Source organism: Narcine bancroftii, chromosome 13, assembly GCF_036971445.1.
Source record: "Narcine bancroftii isolate sNarBan1 chromosome 13, sNarBan1.hap1, whole genome shotgun sequence".
NCBI classification, from domain to species: domain Eukaryota; kingdom Metazoa; phylum Chordata; class Chondrichthyes; order Torpediniformes; family Narcinidae; genus Narcine; species Narcine bancroftii.
In genome coordinates this window covers 19657383-19674969 of record NC_091481.1, presented here as the reverse complement: position 1 = coordinate 19674969, position 17587 = coordinate 19657383, and the positions used below count along the sequence as shown (strand labels likewise).

Below are 17587 nucleotides of genomic sequence, written 5' to 3'. Positions count from 1 at the left end.
TGTTTATTGTCATGTGTGCTGAAGTAGAGTGAAAAGCTTTATTTTGCATGCTTTCCAGGCAAATCAACCTCTATGTAGTACAATATGTAGGGCAAAAGTAAAAACATAGTGCAACAATAAAACAAAGAGCAGGTTATAATGTCAAGTAGGGATGGGCAATCTTTTAATTTTTAATTTAATTTAAACATGCAGCACGGTAACTGGCCATTTCAGCCCACGAGTCCGTGCTGCCCAATTTACCTACACCCCCGGTACATACTCATGGGCCAAAATGGCCAGTTACTGTGCTGTTTGTCTAAATTAAAAATCAAAAGGTTGCCCACCCCAAGGGAAAAGTACAGTTAAACAGAGCAAGACATTACTTTATAGTAATGGGAAGTGCATATCGGACTCTAATAATAGCAGAAATGAATTTATCCTTGATTCTGGAGGGGCATGTTTTCAAACTCTTATATCCTTTGGTCAAAGGAAGGAGAGACAAGATAGTGTGACTGGTGTGGGATGTGTCCTGTAACATGTTGTTTGCATTTCTGAGGCAGCTGGAGGTGAAGTTGATGGAGGAAATGTTGGTTTGTGTGGTGGCTTGAGCCGTGTTCACAACTCTGTGATTTCTTGACGTTGAGGGCAGAGCAGTTTCCATACCAAGCAGCGATGCATCCAGACAACATTTCCGGGCCTCTCTCACAGTGGGCTCCAAACACTGGTTGTCCTGTCCAGCAGTTGGGTGGGACAGGGGGCACAAAATAAAACAAATGTCCTTACCTCGTCTGGACCACATGGTGATTCCAGGCCTACTAACAACTTGGTGGTCTGACTCTGGGAAGTTAATGGATTCTTAGCTGCTGCCCGAAATAGCCCAATAGATCAACCAGGTCAGGGACCTATTAGCAATGAAGAGTGGATGCTAAACCTGCCATGATGTCCATTTCCTGCTGAAATAGAAACAAAAGCATTGGCATATTAAAAATTGACAGCAGGTTTCTGGTTTCTTTAAAGTTTTCTCATTCTCATAGAACACAGGTTCAGCAGACTTTTAATATCAAACACCTCATCCCAGTGTCCTTCAAAGACAGGGTCCTTATACTCACCAGATATTGTAGACTGAAAACTCAGCCTTCAAATTTCAAAACTACATGTCGTGAATCTATGTAGTTGTCACGAATACAAAAAAATGGTATCTAAGCACAAAGCCCTGCTGGGACAGGTTTTCTCTTTTTTTTTAATACTTTACATTTCGAGCCAAGTTGACATATGTTGCAAAGGCTTCCGCAGATAGACTTGCACATGTTCTGGGGCAGCCCCATCGGCTAAAAATTCCCCATGTAAACAGAAACTCTATCAGGGTAAAAACCTGCGTCAGCAACTGGCAAATAGCAAGGGTTCCACAGGCTATTAATTGATAAATGACACACAAGCCCCAAAATCTCAGGCTGGTTGATCTTTGAAGAAAAAGGATGTGATTTCATTGCAGAATTGAACTTTTTTCTGGTTAAGGGTAATTTGCACCAATTTGAATCAACTTATGAATTTCTTAAATCAAAGACAGAACATTTATCTTTCCATTCGCTCTTTTCATACTATAATAAGGCATAAGTTGGTAAAAGCCGAGAAAAGCAATTGGGCACAAGTACATGTGAGTTACAATGGGAAGGAAACAAAATGAACAATGAATATACTGTAAAAACTAACCCAAAGAGATTGAGGAATGCTAATAAGCTCAGCTATGGAGCAGTAAGTCTTAGAATAACAAGCATTATCAGTGGTGGATTAGTCATAGTATATATTGTTTAACGTAAAATTCCCTGATTTGACAATATTCTTGTTGGTCACTCATACTCAGGATGCCGAGAACAAAGCTGGGCCGACACCTTGCTTCAGAGGGTATATAGGAACATAGGAAGTAGGAATGGCCCATCGAGCCTGCTCCGCCATTCAATACGATCATGGCTGATCTCATTTATGACCTAACTCCACCTACCTGCCTTCTCCCCATATCCCCTAATTCCTCTATCATGTAAAAATTTATCTAACCAAATTTTAAATATGTTTAATGAGGCAGCCTCAACCACTTCCCTGGTTAGAGAATTCCAAACATTCACTACTCTCTGGGAAAAACTATTTTTCCTCATCGCTGTCCAAAATCTACTCCCCCGAATCTTGAGAATGTGTCCTCTCATTTTAGTTTTCCCCGGCCAGCTCAAAAAACCTTCCTACATCTATCCTATCCATACCCTTCATAATACTATATGTTTCTAATAATCCTATATGTTTCTAAACATATGTATCATGATGTCAATCAGGGCAAGATTAATTAAAATGAGCTATACTAATGGGGGATTTGATGATAGTTAAAGAAACAGAAAATATACATCACAACAAGACCAAGGGAGTGTATGTACTAATGAAATGGCAAAGATAACATTCAACTCTGGAAAATAACATCTCAAGATATTAATGAGTTCTGTATTCAACGTTAGATGGGAAATATTTCATGAAATTTATGAGTTTCTGGATGGGACATTTTGGGCTTTACTGCACTGTTGAATCAAGACGGGCTGAATGCTTTCTTGAAGTGTTGTTATTTTTGTTGCATGGAAATTGGGAAATTTTAAACCTAAATGGGCTATTTGCTCTTGTTGCTGACCAATGGTTAAAGGTTCCATCATTGTCAAGTAATCCTACATTCTTAGAATGTAACATACATGAAATTCTTTAATTTTTGTCTACTGTAAGGCAGATAGAGAGTCGCCCCTCACAGTCCAGTACCTCTCACAGTCCAGCGCCCCGCACACATCCAGCGCCCCTCACAGTCCAGCACCCCTTACAGTCCAGCGACCTTCACACGTCCAGTGTCCCTCAGTCTAGTGTGCCTCACACGTCCAGTGCCCCTCACAGTCCAGCACCCTCACATGTCCAGTGCCCCACACGACCACTGCCCCACATGTCCAGTGCCCCACATTTCCAGTGCCCCCACATGTCCAGCACCACCGCATGTCCAGCGCCCCTCACAGTCCAGCACCCCTCACATGTACAACGTCCCTCACACGTCCAGTGCCCCTCATAGTCCAGCACCCTTCACATGTTCAGCGCCCCTCAGCCCAGTGCATCTCACACGTCTCACAGGTCCAGCACCCCTAACAAAAATCATACTTACTTCATGCTACTTCTTGCTCCATCACTTGCAGCCAATTATTGCAGAGGGACACATGTGGCGTTTGGATGGGTCGGGGAAGGGATTTTGGTGGGTGGTTTAGATTAATAGAATAAGTCTTGCTTAGATAAAAAGAGTTTCAAAACATTTGGTTGCCTGCAAATCAGATTTTTAGCTTTATATAATTTAGAGATACAGCATGGTAACAGGCCCTACCAGTCCATGAAACCGTGCTACCTAAATACACCTATGAGCCCAATTAACCTACCCAACTTGTACAGTATGTCTTTGGAGTGTGGGAGGAAACCAGAGTTTCCTGGAGGAAATGCACACTGACACGGGGAGAATGGACAAACTTCTTACAGGCAACGTCAGATTCGACCCCTAGTTGCTGGCACTGTGTAATAGTGTTGTGCTAACCACAACACTAATCGTTTAACTTACCAGAAGGTTGTTAAAATTCTCTGAAAGATTTTGACAACTTGGAAACTGCCAAAAGCTGTAAACCTTAAAAAAAAACCAATTAAAATTTACAAAAAGGAACAAAATCACTCAAAAAGTGATGAATACAATTTACCGCCACTGAATTAAGTAAATTCCATTTATTATCAGTTCTGAGACATTTACTGACACTTTGGGAAATTAATTCCTTACTTTATTTTGCCAAAACCAGTGTAAGCACATCCTAAGAAAAAGGTCAACTCCACAAGCCAGCTCTGATATTGACTCCATGCTCCATGGCTGCTTAGTGTTGTGGAACATGCAAAGTCCCCTTGATTTTTTTTATTGCAGGACATCACAGTTATTTTTGTCACATTCAAAAGACATGAACTCTCTGAAATGCATTGAAAATTATTCATATGACAGAGTGAAAAATGACTTCCCAGTGACATATTTGGAGTTAAGAATGAACATGCTGATGTGGCTCAAAATTAGGAATGCAAATGAAATGTTATCTTCCACTGCAATGGGCTGTGGAATCAGAAAGGAATGCCTAGAAATTCATCCCTGCTCTGTTGTGCTAAGTGTAAGTGTGTGGCAATATTGTACCATTGTCCCTGTTTCCTGAATTTCACGCGTTTAACTTTCAAAGCCGAATACAAAACACTGCAATGAAATACATTTCCTGCTACTGCCCAGTGAAGAATGTCTTGGCAAGACACAGGGTGTGTTAGTGAAACCATACCATGTATAGTCTTCATTCTCTTATCTGAAGAAGGTGATACTTATTTCAGATCACAAGATCTGGAGCAGAAGTAGGCCCAGCGAGTCAGATCCGCCATTCTGATCATGAGCTGATCCATCTTCCTACTCACCAAAATTGCCCAGTTTTCTATGCCCTAACTAATCAAATACCTGTCAATCTCTGCCTTAAATATACCCAACAACCTCGCTTCCACAGGCGCCTGTGGCAATAAGTTCCACAGATGCACAATCCTTTGACTAAAGAAATGTTTCCACGTCTCTGTTTTAAATTGATGCCCTTTTATCATGAAGTTATGCTCTATTGTCTTAGTGTGGGAAATGTAGTTACAGCATCTACTCTGCCCAGGCCTTTCAGCATTGGAAATGCCTCTCTGAGGGGTCTCCCTCATCCTTCTGTATTCCAACGAGTACACTTCAAGAAATGACAGTCATTCCTCGTACACTAATACTTTCATTCCTGATATCATTCTAGGAATTGTTCTCTGAATCCTCTCCAATACCAGCACATCTTTTCTCAAATAAGATACCCAAAAACTGTACACAGTACTCTAAGTGAGGTCTCATCAGTGCTTTATAGTGTCTCAACATTACATACCTGCTCTTTTATGCTATTCCTCTAGAAATGAATGCCAACATTGCATTCACCTTCGGTTGTGCGTGGAGGAAACGTGGCCTCCCTGCCACTCTGAAATGTGTGTTGCAGGTGGTCACGTGTCCTCCCCGTCTGAAACTTATTCAGAAGTCACATCAAGGTTGGACTCCAGCCTCCCATTAGGGCACAACTTGCTATTGGCTAATTTAAATCACCTAGGGTCATTATTGGCTAGACAAACAGATTAACACCAACTCACAGTACATTCTTTCTCTCTGCCTCGTGATCCAAGCCCCAGACACCGCTTAGGTCAGGACTGGTGATATCACTGGAATTATTGCAGGTAAGGTGTGAACTACACTGAAGCTGAGCTGTAATATTATGATCGATCAATATTTGCAGATAGCCTCACCCCATTGGTACAGGGAACCGAGTGTGTGTAAGAGTTCCTGTTTGTGGTGTGTATACTCAATTATGTGTCGAGTATAGGTAGACTTTTGTCGGAGTCAACCTAGGTCCGAGGTTAATGTCTAAGTGGAAAAGAAATCAAGTACCATTTAACATTTTCTTCTGTTTGTCTATCAAAGTGCATGACCGTACACTTACCAATATTGTATTTCATCTCCCGTCTCTTTGACCATTCTGCCAATCTATCTCAGTCTCTCTGCTATCTTTTGATACACAGCACCATCTTCTCTACCACCTATTTTGGTATCATCTGCAAATTTAGCCACAAAGCCATCTATTCCTCAATCCAAGTCAATTATAATACACCATAAAAAGAAATGGCCCCAGCACCAACACCACTAACTGCTAGCCAATCAGAATAGGATTCCTTTATTCCTACTCTTTGTGGGAAGAAACAAGGAAGCACGATTTGTAACTGGCACACCTGACACCATTGATCGTAATGATGGTGAAGGGAATTAAATTTTTAGGTAGTGGATGCCAGTCATAAGGGGTGTTTTCCTAGGATCTTTGAATATCATTAAAGCTGCACTCTACCAGGCAAAATTTCCATGGCACAACTAACTTGCATGTAGTTGGCAATGAATGTTTTCTGGGCACCAGGAATCACTTGCTGGACGATGATGTCCAATCTCTGTTTTTCTCCTGTATCCATGATATTTATTTAGTGAAAATCCAGTTAAGTTTCTAGTGAATAGTAACTGATAAGTTGTGGGTTGTTGGGGACTGGCCCCATTCTACACACAATTTGAACCTGTACGAGGCCTTTGGAGTAACACCGGCCAGTAGGACCCTGCAGAGCAATGCTGGTCTCTTCTCCTCACTCCTTCCGGGATCTGCACCAATGGCTGTGCAGCTCTTTCTGACAAGGAAACCCATGTTGTCAGGGGGAAGAACATGCAAACTCCACACGGGCAGCTCCAGAGATCACAACTGCACCAGAATGGCTGGAGATGTGAGCAGCAAGGGCATGCTACTGAAACTCCCCAACCCCCTGTGGCGAGGGTTCCTTCGAGGAAGGGCTCAGGCCTGAATCGTCAGTGATATAGCAGGGGTTCCTTTTTAGCAGTTAAGCACAGCTTGCACACATTATCTCACCAAGTCAAAGATTGGTTCTAAAAGGAGAGGGATAAGCTCCTGCTTTATACATTCCAGAGCTGAAATTTTAAAAAAGAAAGGAGATGCTCGGAACCCGAAACAAAAATAGAGATCTCTCAGCAGGTCGGGCTGTGTCTATTGAAGCAGAAAATGAGAAGGTTTCAAGTCAAAGATCATCAGAACTGATGAAATTCTGACAGATTGTTAATTCTGCCTCTCCTTCCACAAATGCAGCCAGATGTGTTTTCAACATTTTCTGGATCGGTTAGACCCCTGGATAATTTTGACACCAAGGTGCAGCCCAGCATTTCCTTTGATCAAAACTGTCTGCATTTCCTAGTAGGGAGCCTCATTGATATGCCACCTTAGGTTGACTTTGTGCTGGGACCTTGCAATGCCTCACTAGATACAACTCAGACTAGAAGCCCACTTACGCCACACCAGCTGTGCGGTTTGTCTTGGGAACAGTGGAGCTGGTGAAATCAGGTGCCAGACTGATAACAGCACCATACAGCCTTGAAATAGTCCAAGATTATTTTTAAATGTGGTTTTCTTTTGCAAGCACTGCCAGTTATTGAAACAAATCACCTTCTACAGTGTGTTAACCCACCAAACAGAAAGACCTAATTTAATCAATTATTGGAAAAGAGCCACATCAGCATCATGCAATATTTAAATTATTTTATCATTGCATGTTTATAAGATCATGAAGTATGCAAAGAAAAGCAGTCATTTACAAAGATCTTCTTGAATTAAAAGCAGTGAAATATGTGTGCGCTTGTTTATGTGCCTGCACGTGGGCATATGTGTTGTGTACAGGTACACGTGAGTGCATGCAGATGCAAGTGCAAATATATAAAGGTAAAGGTTCCATTGCTGTGCATGTGCAGTCACGTGCATGTGTTTGCTTCTTCTGTTCGTGTGCATGCGAGTGGGGCAAGTGGACGCGTACACCAGCACATCCGTTTGTGGTGTACTCTGCTTGTGTTGCACCTGGGGATTGCTGACCTCAGTCAGTTGTGAATAATGACTGAACTCGCAGCCAGGGAGCAAATTATATGCATACAGTGAAAGCCAGGTTAATTGTGCTGTAATTTGAATCGCTACCACAGAACTGAAAGAGTCATCAGTGTTCAGAGACTAGAAACAACACGTTCTTCTTTTTATCAAAATGTGGAAGTAAATTCCAATTTATGCACTGGCTATGATGTCAGTCATCAACTTTGACATATTGTAGTACAATTAATTAAACATTTTAAAAAAAAACAAGTCAATGCAAGGAAATGATTGCAGTATATGAATTCCTAGGAGATATCCTGTCCACTAGAACATAGCTTCCGGGGAATCCCAAGAGAAATTACATGAACTACCAATTATGATGCTTCTCTTTGGTTTCTGACATCTCTGGTTGATGGCTGGAAAATCCTTATTCAGAGATGAGTATTAAGCCTGTGAGTCCAGTTTCGTAAGTGTATTCTATACTTTCTACCAAACTTACCGTATATACTTGTGTAATAGTCAAGTTTTGGGGGACCAATTTTTGGGTCAAATTTGGGGTGGGGTGGGGGCGACATTTACATGGGTCTTACTTTTGTTCGCGGTGAGTACCTGAGTCATTCAAGGTGTCGGGAGCTCGGATGGCTGGGACTGGGTGGCGAGTCTGGAGTTGGGAGATTGGGAACTCAGATGGGCGGCCAGCCGAGGCGAGTGCCCGCAGTGAGAGCATTGGGAGCTCAGAAGGAGGGGGGCAGCTGGGGTGTCAGGAGCTCGGATGAGTGGCAGCCAAGGTGGTGGACGGATGGTCTGGACCAAAAATTAGGAGAGGGTCAACTTTTACACAGAATATATGGATAATGCGTGATTTTTTGAGCCAAAAAGAAGGAGGGGAGGTTTATTTTACATGGGAATATCTATTACACAAGAACGTACTGTTCTTGTGGAAAAAAAACTCCGCAAAATTTTATCTACATCAACAAATTCATTCCCACGAATGCAAGAGAATTGTTATTAAATAATAACAAGTATTAAACTGGTGGGAATCTGAATTCAAAAAAATGATCAATCAAGACAGTTGCATAATGTGAAGCTGAGTCCATATCATCGACTTTAAACTATTGGCAAGCAGAGTGCCTGATCATTAAAAAAATTATAAAGATTTAAAATTCCTTTATTGTCATATAATAATACAGATTTATTAGTGTTATTAGTTATTAGTATTGCCTGGTGCCCCTTGCTGTGAGAGAAGGAAAAGGGAATCCCTTCAGAGTTACTAAGTGTTTGAGGATTCGCTTCCAGCCCTCCTGAAGCCTTTGTAGCTGCACAGACCCCTAGAATCATCGATCCTCATTTACTTGTGTTACTTGTACCTTAGTTAATCAAGAGACATAATCCTTCAAACACTTTGACACCATTCAAACACTTAGCAATATAATAAAACGTTAAAGGTGCAATGGGTTGTAAGAAAATTTGATGAATGCACATGCACAAAAATAACAAGAAATTATTTTTGAAATTAAGTCCAATATTCAAAAATATATTGTTCACAGCTCACTTTTGAACAAAGGCAGCAGGCGTGGTTTTAAATTGGGCATTGTGCAAAAAAAAGGTATGATAATTCCTTGAGAGACAATCAAGAAATCAGGATGACATTAGTCCTGGTTCACCGTACAAAATGTTACTGTTTAACTTTCGCAATGTTGATGGACGTCAATTCCAGCAAAGGCGAACTGTGTCTACTCAATTCAAACCTTGTGGTAATTCCAACTTCCTTTAAAATGAGCAGTCTGCACTGCTGGCACAAACTGCTTATCAAACAATTGCTGAAATAGAGGAAATATTTCACAAACAACTTCGGGGAAGAGCAGGGAAAACTGTAAGTCACCTGACTCTTGCAAAAGAGAAATCTTTTCTTATCAATGGGCACGAGTGGAAACAGGAAGTTGCCCATTGAGAAAGCTGAATACAGTTGTACTCCAAGTGGTTCCTCTTTGTTTTCTGTAAGTGAGGACATATTAATGTGAAAATAAATGATTGGCAAAGCAAAAGGGAGAATTTTTTTTTAGGAGATTGAGGTCATTACAGAGGTATTGCAGCTCGGATGGATTACACCATAGTTGATTGTATTGGTCTGGGTGTGGGGAGATAATGTCTTTAACATTTTCAAAATGGGGAGAATCAGAATCATTTTTGGCTTATCCTTGAAGCCTGCCAAATATCCAGCTGACAGTCCAACTCTCAAGGAGGAAGGTGGCATATGAAGGGGGGATGCCCCAAGTGGAAGGGGAAGATGACCAAATGAGAAGCCAGAGCGGAGAAAAAAAAATGCAAGCACAGAGCAGAGAGAAGGGAAAATGTGGCCACATTTTTAGCAATGACCCGATTGCGCGGCAATAGTTAGTCTGCTTCGGACGAGTTCATAACCTCCTCCGAGTGAAAGACGAAAGTCTGCAGATGCTGCGATTGTAGTAAAACACACCTAAATGCTGAAGGAACTCAGCTGGTCTTTCAGTGTCCATTGGGGACAAAGATATATTGCCCATGTTTCGGGCCTGTATCGCCTTTAATGAAGAAGCAGAATGAACAAAAAACAGGAAATCTAAGAGAATAGATAATACTGGCTGGGGGAATGAGTCCAGACCCACAGAAGGTGTTAATTAGATATGATAAAGTGAGAGGCGAGAATTGATTATGTCTGTGTGAAAAGAGATGAAAAAGGGGGGAGAGACAGACAGAGTTGGGGAAGGTGACTGAGGGAAGAAGTGAGGGGGGGGGGGGTTAACGAAAGCCAGAGAAGTCAATATTAATGCCATTCAGTTGGAGGGTGCCAAATCAGAAGATGAGGTGCTGTACCTCCAGTTCTTGGGAGGTCTAAGTCCTAATCTTGGCCCTTGCCATGGATAGTATTGTTTGGAAGATAATGTTTGATTATGGCCACAAATCAAGTTGAAGAGAATTTGCAATAAAAATATATCCAAGACAAGAAATTACTCGATGATTTTGCTAAACTTAATATTAACATTTCACGTATGAAATCCATTAACGGCTCACTTAGCAGTGGGTTTGAAAACCAAATTAGTTATGTGGTTGGAAATGGGAATGTTCATAAGGTCAAGGGTAAGAATAGTTGAACCAAATTTAATGCTTTGTCCATTCAAAGACTATGGGTCAAATGGCTGCATCAAGTAATGTTCAACGTGTACCATGTAAATGCTGTACTGACAAAGCAATAATCATTAGTGGAGTGCAAAAGAGCACATAGGATTGTTTTGAAGAAAACGGTGAGACTTCAGTAAAATATTCTACTCATTATAAAATTGCTGTAACTGGAGGATTCAATCAATCCTCAGCAGTAAAAGATTCTACTCCTTATAAGATTGCAGTAACTGAAGGTTTGAGCATGCAAATTGGCTATCATGTTTACTATACTAATACCAGTCACCAAACTTCAAACTGCACTTCACAATCTGAAGGCCCATGAGTCATTCTAAAAGGGGTGTGAAATGTGCTTTAAAGATGCAAGTCTATTTATCTTAGGTATTTACGGACTTTTTAATGCAATTAAATTTACTATCATTTTTTTTCTGCAAGTACCTGTTCAGCTACAGCAAATGTACATTGTACAATGTTTCTGACAAAAATATGATCAGTGCTACTTTCCCCTTTATGTTCTGTTAAACACTCTGATTCAACAGAATTATCCAAATTAAAATATATTGTTCAACATTGGTATTAAAATCTTATCCAAAGATCGAACCTGCTTATCTAAAATCACCAACATTAATTGCGTCCAGTTATTTTGGATTTTACCTTATCAAGCTTCTAAAGTTCTTGAAGAATTTCATTGTCTGAACAATTTTAATTTATCCTGTTCAGCTATGGTAGCTCACAGCATCCAACGTACATTGATAGACTGCAGATCTTTCTATTATTAGTTTTTATAAGTCATAAAAATTATATCACAATGAGTAGACTACTCTAGACAGGGAGTTTTATACACACCCCATAATACTGAGTGTGCCATAAACATTCATGACATTTCATGGTAATTCAGAGGCTGTGGGACTAGGGTTAGCACTCAATTTTATTAAGTAAATTTCAAAGATAAAACTGTTAGTCAGGAAGCTCCTGGAAACTGAACCAATTTACAGATTGGTGAACTGAAATGTTTGACATAGTCAATATATAAAAGAATTTAATTATGGTTTTACATAATTGATCTATGTGTAGCTAATTACAATTCTGTCCCTTTTGATGGTGATTTATAGAATAGTTGCTTATATTCTTCCCAGCAAGCTATATCTGTAAACCTGACACAACTATCGGGCTGCTTTTCAAGTGCAATTCTTTAAAATACAGGTACTTAGTATTTTTCCACTTAGCAAAACACTGAGTGTGTCTGGTCTTTCTGTTAGATCCGGCAAACATGTGCACCGCACGCACACGCACACACCACACATGCGAACACGTGCAATCTTTTTGCTTTCATGTTCCGTCATACAAAGCCATTCAACTGTAAGGGGATTGAATCAAATTATGGTGGCAGTGGCCATAATGAAATTCAAATATTGTCAAAGTCAAACATAAGAGTAGAAAATATTCTAGCCAGGCTTAATGTGGGGAAGTTAAGGAATGCATATCAAGCATTCACGTGAATAAATATGCCTCAATGTGTTCTATTATTTAGCCTTCCAATGGATCACCATCAATGCCAACAATTACGGGAGAAAATAATTTCCATAGAGAAAAAAAATGCCTCTGTATAAAAGCTGTGTGATATATGTCCTTTCCTTTACTCTTCAATGTCAGAACAATATTTTGGGGTCACACATTTAGGTGTGAAGAATATACAATATTTTCTTGGAGCATAAATTACTGAAAGGTTCATTGATCATCTCTTAGATTTTAATGAGCAGGATGTGAACATCACAGGCTCAGAACATCACAGGCAAACACCTTCCCACCAACGAGAACATCTACAGGGAAAGCTGCTGTCGAAGTTCAGGAGGAATCATCAAGGATCCACACCACCCAGCACATGCTCTACTCTTGCTGCTACCATCAGGAAAGAGGTGTAGGTGCCATTAGACTTGCACCACCAGGTTCAGGAACAGCTGTTCCCCCTCCACCATCAGACTCCCCAACAACAAACTCAATCAGGGACTCATTTAAGAACTTTCCACTTTATTGTCTTTTTACACAGACAGTTGTTTACATGTGTACATTGTGTAGTTTTTTTGTACTACCAATAAGTGGTAATTCTGCCTTGCCTGAAGGAAAAACAATCAATGGGTTGTTTGTGATATCATGTATGTACCCTGACAATAAACCTGAAATCTGATCTGAACTTTACATGGTAGAACAGAGAAAAATGTTGGGATCTGATGGTCTGAGCCATGGGAGTTACATCTCTGGGAGCTAGTGGTGATTCTTCACCTCTTCCCTGCAAGAGCTATAACCCTTTCCTTAATCATGCAAAAGCAAACTGAAAATTCTTGATATTATCGCACGTGTTGAAGCCATATCATTGGAGATAAGAAACATAATTAATTACTTCAATCCTCAGTAATGAAGCGGACCAGATCTCCCTCTGGCTGAAGAACATGACATTAGCACTGCTATAATGTATGGGGACACAGATGTCCTATGTAATCTAATCAACAGGGGCACGATGCCAATAAGTTGTCAATGGTACACAAAAAAGATGCAATAATGAAGCAGTCACTTGTTGAACACTTTTCCTGACCTGCTCCATTTATTTTGATTGAAACTCTGAAGACTTCCTCTTTTCCTACAAGCCTTACTCTTGTCCCAATACATGATGCATTGTTCAGTGCAGTGCGGCTACCTGATAGGAATCCTGCTGGGCCGAGGTTGAAGGGTAATTTCCTAAACGCTGCACAACTTCACTTTTGCTTTGCACAGGTTTTAGGCTCAAGGTCCTTTGGTGGAGATATAAAGTACCAATCCCAGGAAATTCACTTCAACAGGATGCCAGATGATGCAATATTTAATGCACTTGGGATATTATTTCCAGAAAATCCCCAAAATAATTTAAAAGCTGTAACTGCATTTAAATAACAAAGCATTCGCTCCAGTTCAGCTCAACACCTAGAAATTTTCTTGGGCTGTTCAAATTTTTAATGTGTAACTTGTTCTGATTTCATCTGAAACAGTTCCTGAATATGAAATGGAATACAGACCATAAATAATGTCTGCCTGATGGTGACAATCAACAAGTATCGAATGTCAAATGTAGGATTTTTTTTAACCATAGATACATGGCTCTGATAGCGAGTTTGTTCCTCACTGGGGCCTCAGACTCTCTGTCTTCCTTAGAGTAGACAAAGCTAAAGAATTTCATGTATTATGTGACAATAATGGGACCTTTACCCTTCCAAAGTGTGAGGGCCTCTGATACAGAAGCAAGTATTAACCGAAGATGGAGGACTGCTTTACAATATAAACAGAACCTTCCCTTGCCCAATTGCTTGGAACTCCTCAGTTAACATTCTGGGTGGTCACCCACTCCTCCTCAGCCACTTCCTTCTCCACTTCATAGCACTTTAACATCCTCAATGGCTCTTCCCAACAGGTCTTCAAAAATCTTCAATTTGCCTTGATCATCTTTCCTTCCCCAGTCTTGCTACCCAATCTCACATCAGTGCTGACTCACACATCTCCTTCCAATTGAAAGTCTCTAATCTCTCCACTCCCTCACCATTTCCCTGCCTCCACTCTCCTCATGTACCATGACAATTTCCTCCTTTGCTCACCGAAATCTCCCCTCTGTGATCCACTCCAATTTTCCTCCCAGTTCTATCTAAATTTTCCCATCTCATCTCACCCTATTCTTTTCTTCTAACATCTTCTCCACTATTAGTTTCTTCCCAATATGTTGATCCCCTCCCCAATGATAACCTTCCACAAATCATCTCCTGCTCTGCTGTGATCTGCCACAAATATTTCCATCGCTCTCTCTGCTCCCTGAATCAATCCCCTCTCCAATAGATTCTGCCACCTTTTCCCTAACCCCAGTCTTTTCTTCACAGTCTTTGTACAATAGTTGACATTCTTTCTGATTTTCTTCTCTCTATCAGAAGTGAGGCCTACCATGCAATTTCTGTGCTAATATGCATGCTAGCTCTGGAACTGCCAGTTCTACTGTATACGACCTTTGGGACCGAGTATCTTTGACTATTGCAGGATCGTTGACACCTGATGGGGCCTTCAGCACAATGCCTCCTCAATATTCTAATTTCAAGAACTAATTCAAGGATTGACAACAAAGGCCTCTTCCTATGTTCCTATGTTTCCACCATGAATGGTCAGGAAATCTCATCCTTTAAGTACTTTCTCTTTCAATAATGGAACTTAGAGCAGAGCATTCTCTCAGGAGCCTGGTGTGGACAATGTAGGCCTCTCGGAAGATCTAGTAGAACATAGTCAAAGCATGATCAGATTTTCAATATGAGAGAGTGCACTGACATTAGCTTATCGATCAGAGTTGAGGATCTTGGCCTCACACAAAAATTTAGAATTCTGAATCAGGTTTGTTGTCATGAACGTGTGTCCCAAAAATTGTTGATTTGTGGCAGCAGTATTGTGCATTATTGGAGCGCTTTCATCCCTAACGTCGAAGTACTCGAGATGGCAGAGGTCGACAGCATCGAGTCCACGCTGCTGAAGATCCAGCTGCGCTGGGTGGGTCACGTCTCCAGAATGGAGGACCATCGCCTTCCCAAGATCGTGTTATATGGCGAGCTCTCCACTGGCCACCGTGACAGAGGTGCACCAAAGAAAAGGTACAAGGACTGCCTAAAGAAATCTCTTGGTGCCTGCCATATTGACCACTGCCAGTGGGCTGATATCGCCTCAAACCGTGCATCTTTGCGCCTCACAGTTTGGCGGGCAGCAACCTCCTTTGAAGAAGACCGCAGAGCCCACCTCACTGACAAAAGTCAAAGGAGGAAAAACCCAACACCCAACCCCAACCAATAAATTTTCCCCTGCAATCGCTGCAACCGTGTCTGCCTGTCCCGCATCGGACTTGTCAGCCACAAACGAGCCTGCAGCTGACGTGGACATTTACCCCCTCCATAAATCTTCGTCCGCGAAGCCAAGCCAAAGAAGATTGTGCATTACAGGGGCAAAAATTGTTATAAATTACATGTCCATAAATACACTATTTAAAAATATATAATTAGTACCAAAGAAGAGGAAAAAAAAAGCAAGGTATACTTTGTGCTTCATTGTCCATCTGATGGCGGAGAGGAAGAAGTTGTTTTTGTACCGTTGGGTGTTCGTCTTCAGGGTCTTCCTTACCTCCTTCCTGACTGTAGCAGTGAGAAGGGGTGATGGTCCTTAATGGTAGAGACACCGCCTCCAAGACCCATGAACATGCTGTCATTGGTTAATTTGTCTTGGAGGATTTTGCAGAGACTACATTTTTGGCATCTTTCCATTGTTTTTATGCACAGAGCAGATTATGTTTATATCCAAATTATACAGGAGCAAAGGAATCACTGCTGCCCAGTAAACTACTGACAATGTCACTTTAGAGGTCTTTGAAGATTCAGAAAATGTGATCAAAGCTTTCTGTGAAAACAATGTGCATTAGACAATGTGCAACAACCTGTGAGAAAACTCTGTGTTCTGCATATTTTAGTTCTCTGATGAATTTTTTTAGGCAATGATGAGTAGATGAGCAAGCTGTTCCCTCATCTGCTGCACGTTCTCTGGGTGTTGGAAACGGTGTTTACTTTCTGTCACCTTCTTTCGCACAATGTGCTCCCTCCTGTTGGAATACCAACAGAATGTCTTCGCCACTGCATCTGCGAAGTGGGAAGTTCCTTGTGGGTGCTGCCACTTAAGCCAAGCAGACCCATCTTCAGGCTCCCTCTGCTCTGCCTCAGCACAGGACATTCTTCCCTAGTAAGCAGGTCATATGCTGATAATCACGGCTGACGCTAGGAAATGCCACACAGGGCATAGATCTGAGTCACCTTCCCGCTGTCACAGCACCAGTAATATGAACCCATCATTTTGTGATCTGAAAGTGACCGGTGACACAAGAAGAATGACCTGCTCCTACCTCGGCAGTGCCTTAAGATCTTTTATGATGTTTCGAGTCTACATTCTGCCTATTGAGACGGACGGGGGAACTGTAGACTCACCCACTGATGGGGCAGGAAGAGACTGGTGGGTAAGAGGATGAGTAGCATGTGAATCGGTGTGCTCCGTCCACCACTTATGCAGGATGTCACTGTGATTCTGATCTGGGGTCTTGTGGTTCTCAGTACTATCCCGTGTTCTTCATTTCAAATGGTTATAGGCCAGGTGTCCCAGGCTTCACGTAGATATTGGATTTCTTCAAAAAAGCTTTGATCCCCGGTAATCTTTTCTTGCGACAGGACTCAGAATAGTTTGTTTCAGGAGTCTAGAGTTCTTCAGCAATAATGAGACCAAGGTCTTCGAGCAATGTGCCTCCACAACATCAGACATCTCTCTGGTAATGAGGTTCACAGTGAATACGGAAGAGATAGACAGCCTTTGGTCAATTGGGGTAATGAGTATCAAAAGATCAAGATCTCAGTCCTGGCACAAACTTTATGATCTTCTAGGCAGCTGTAATCCCAGCCCTTACCTAAAGCCACCAGGCTCTCAAGCCATTGGAAAATATCACCAAAGTTGTCTCCCCAAAATTCTCTATATTTACTGGAAAGATAAATGAAGTTATGTTAGCTTTCTCTCTGAGGCCAATATCCCCAGCACTGAGGTCAAATTTCATGTATGATATGCGTGCATTAGATGAGCCATTCTCAACCTTTTTTTGGCTATGACCCCCTTAGGATTCTGCTCAAAGATAATGGTCCTCCTTCCCTGTGAAGCAGTCAAGTTTTGGTTTTTTCCATACTTCTCTCTTACCTACTACATACAAAAACATTAAAAATATTTATGTTACAGGAGGTGAAAAGAAAACATGGCTTTTATTGAAATGTAGTAAAACTTGTAGTAAAATGTAGTAAAATTGGTGGAGCAACATCTAATATTCTGTTTGGGCACTCTAAAACCGG

At 41.3% G+C, this 17587-nt stretch overlaps 2 long non-coding RNA genes across 3 annotated transcripts in view; both read left to right on the top strand.

Annotated features, from left to right (window-relative positions):
- The first annotated feature begins 7751 nt into the window (after positions 1-7751).
- The window catches only part of LOC138748353 (uncharacterized), a 101149-nt gene continuing 91313 nt past the window's right edge, over positions 7752-17587 (top strand). The window contains exon 1 of one of the 2 annotated variants that reach the window (XR_011347965.1): positions 7752-7966. This is a non-coding gene — a long non-coding RNA (uncharacterized lncRNA). Of the gene's footprint in view, positions 7981-17587 lie in introns of both variants that reach the window. The other variant, XR_011347964.1, reaches the window with a different exon arrangement.
- Positions 9216-17587, top strand: part of LOC138748354 (uncharacterized) — a 52933-nt gene continuing 44561 nt past the window's right edge. Inside the window, exon 1 of the long non-coding RNA XR_011347966.1 lies at positions 9216-9387. This is a non-coding gene — a long non-coding RNA (uncharacterized lncRNA). The remainder of the gene's footprint in view (positions 9388-17587) is intronic.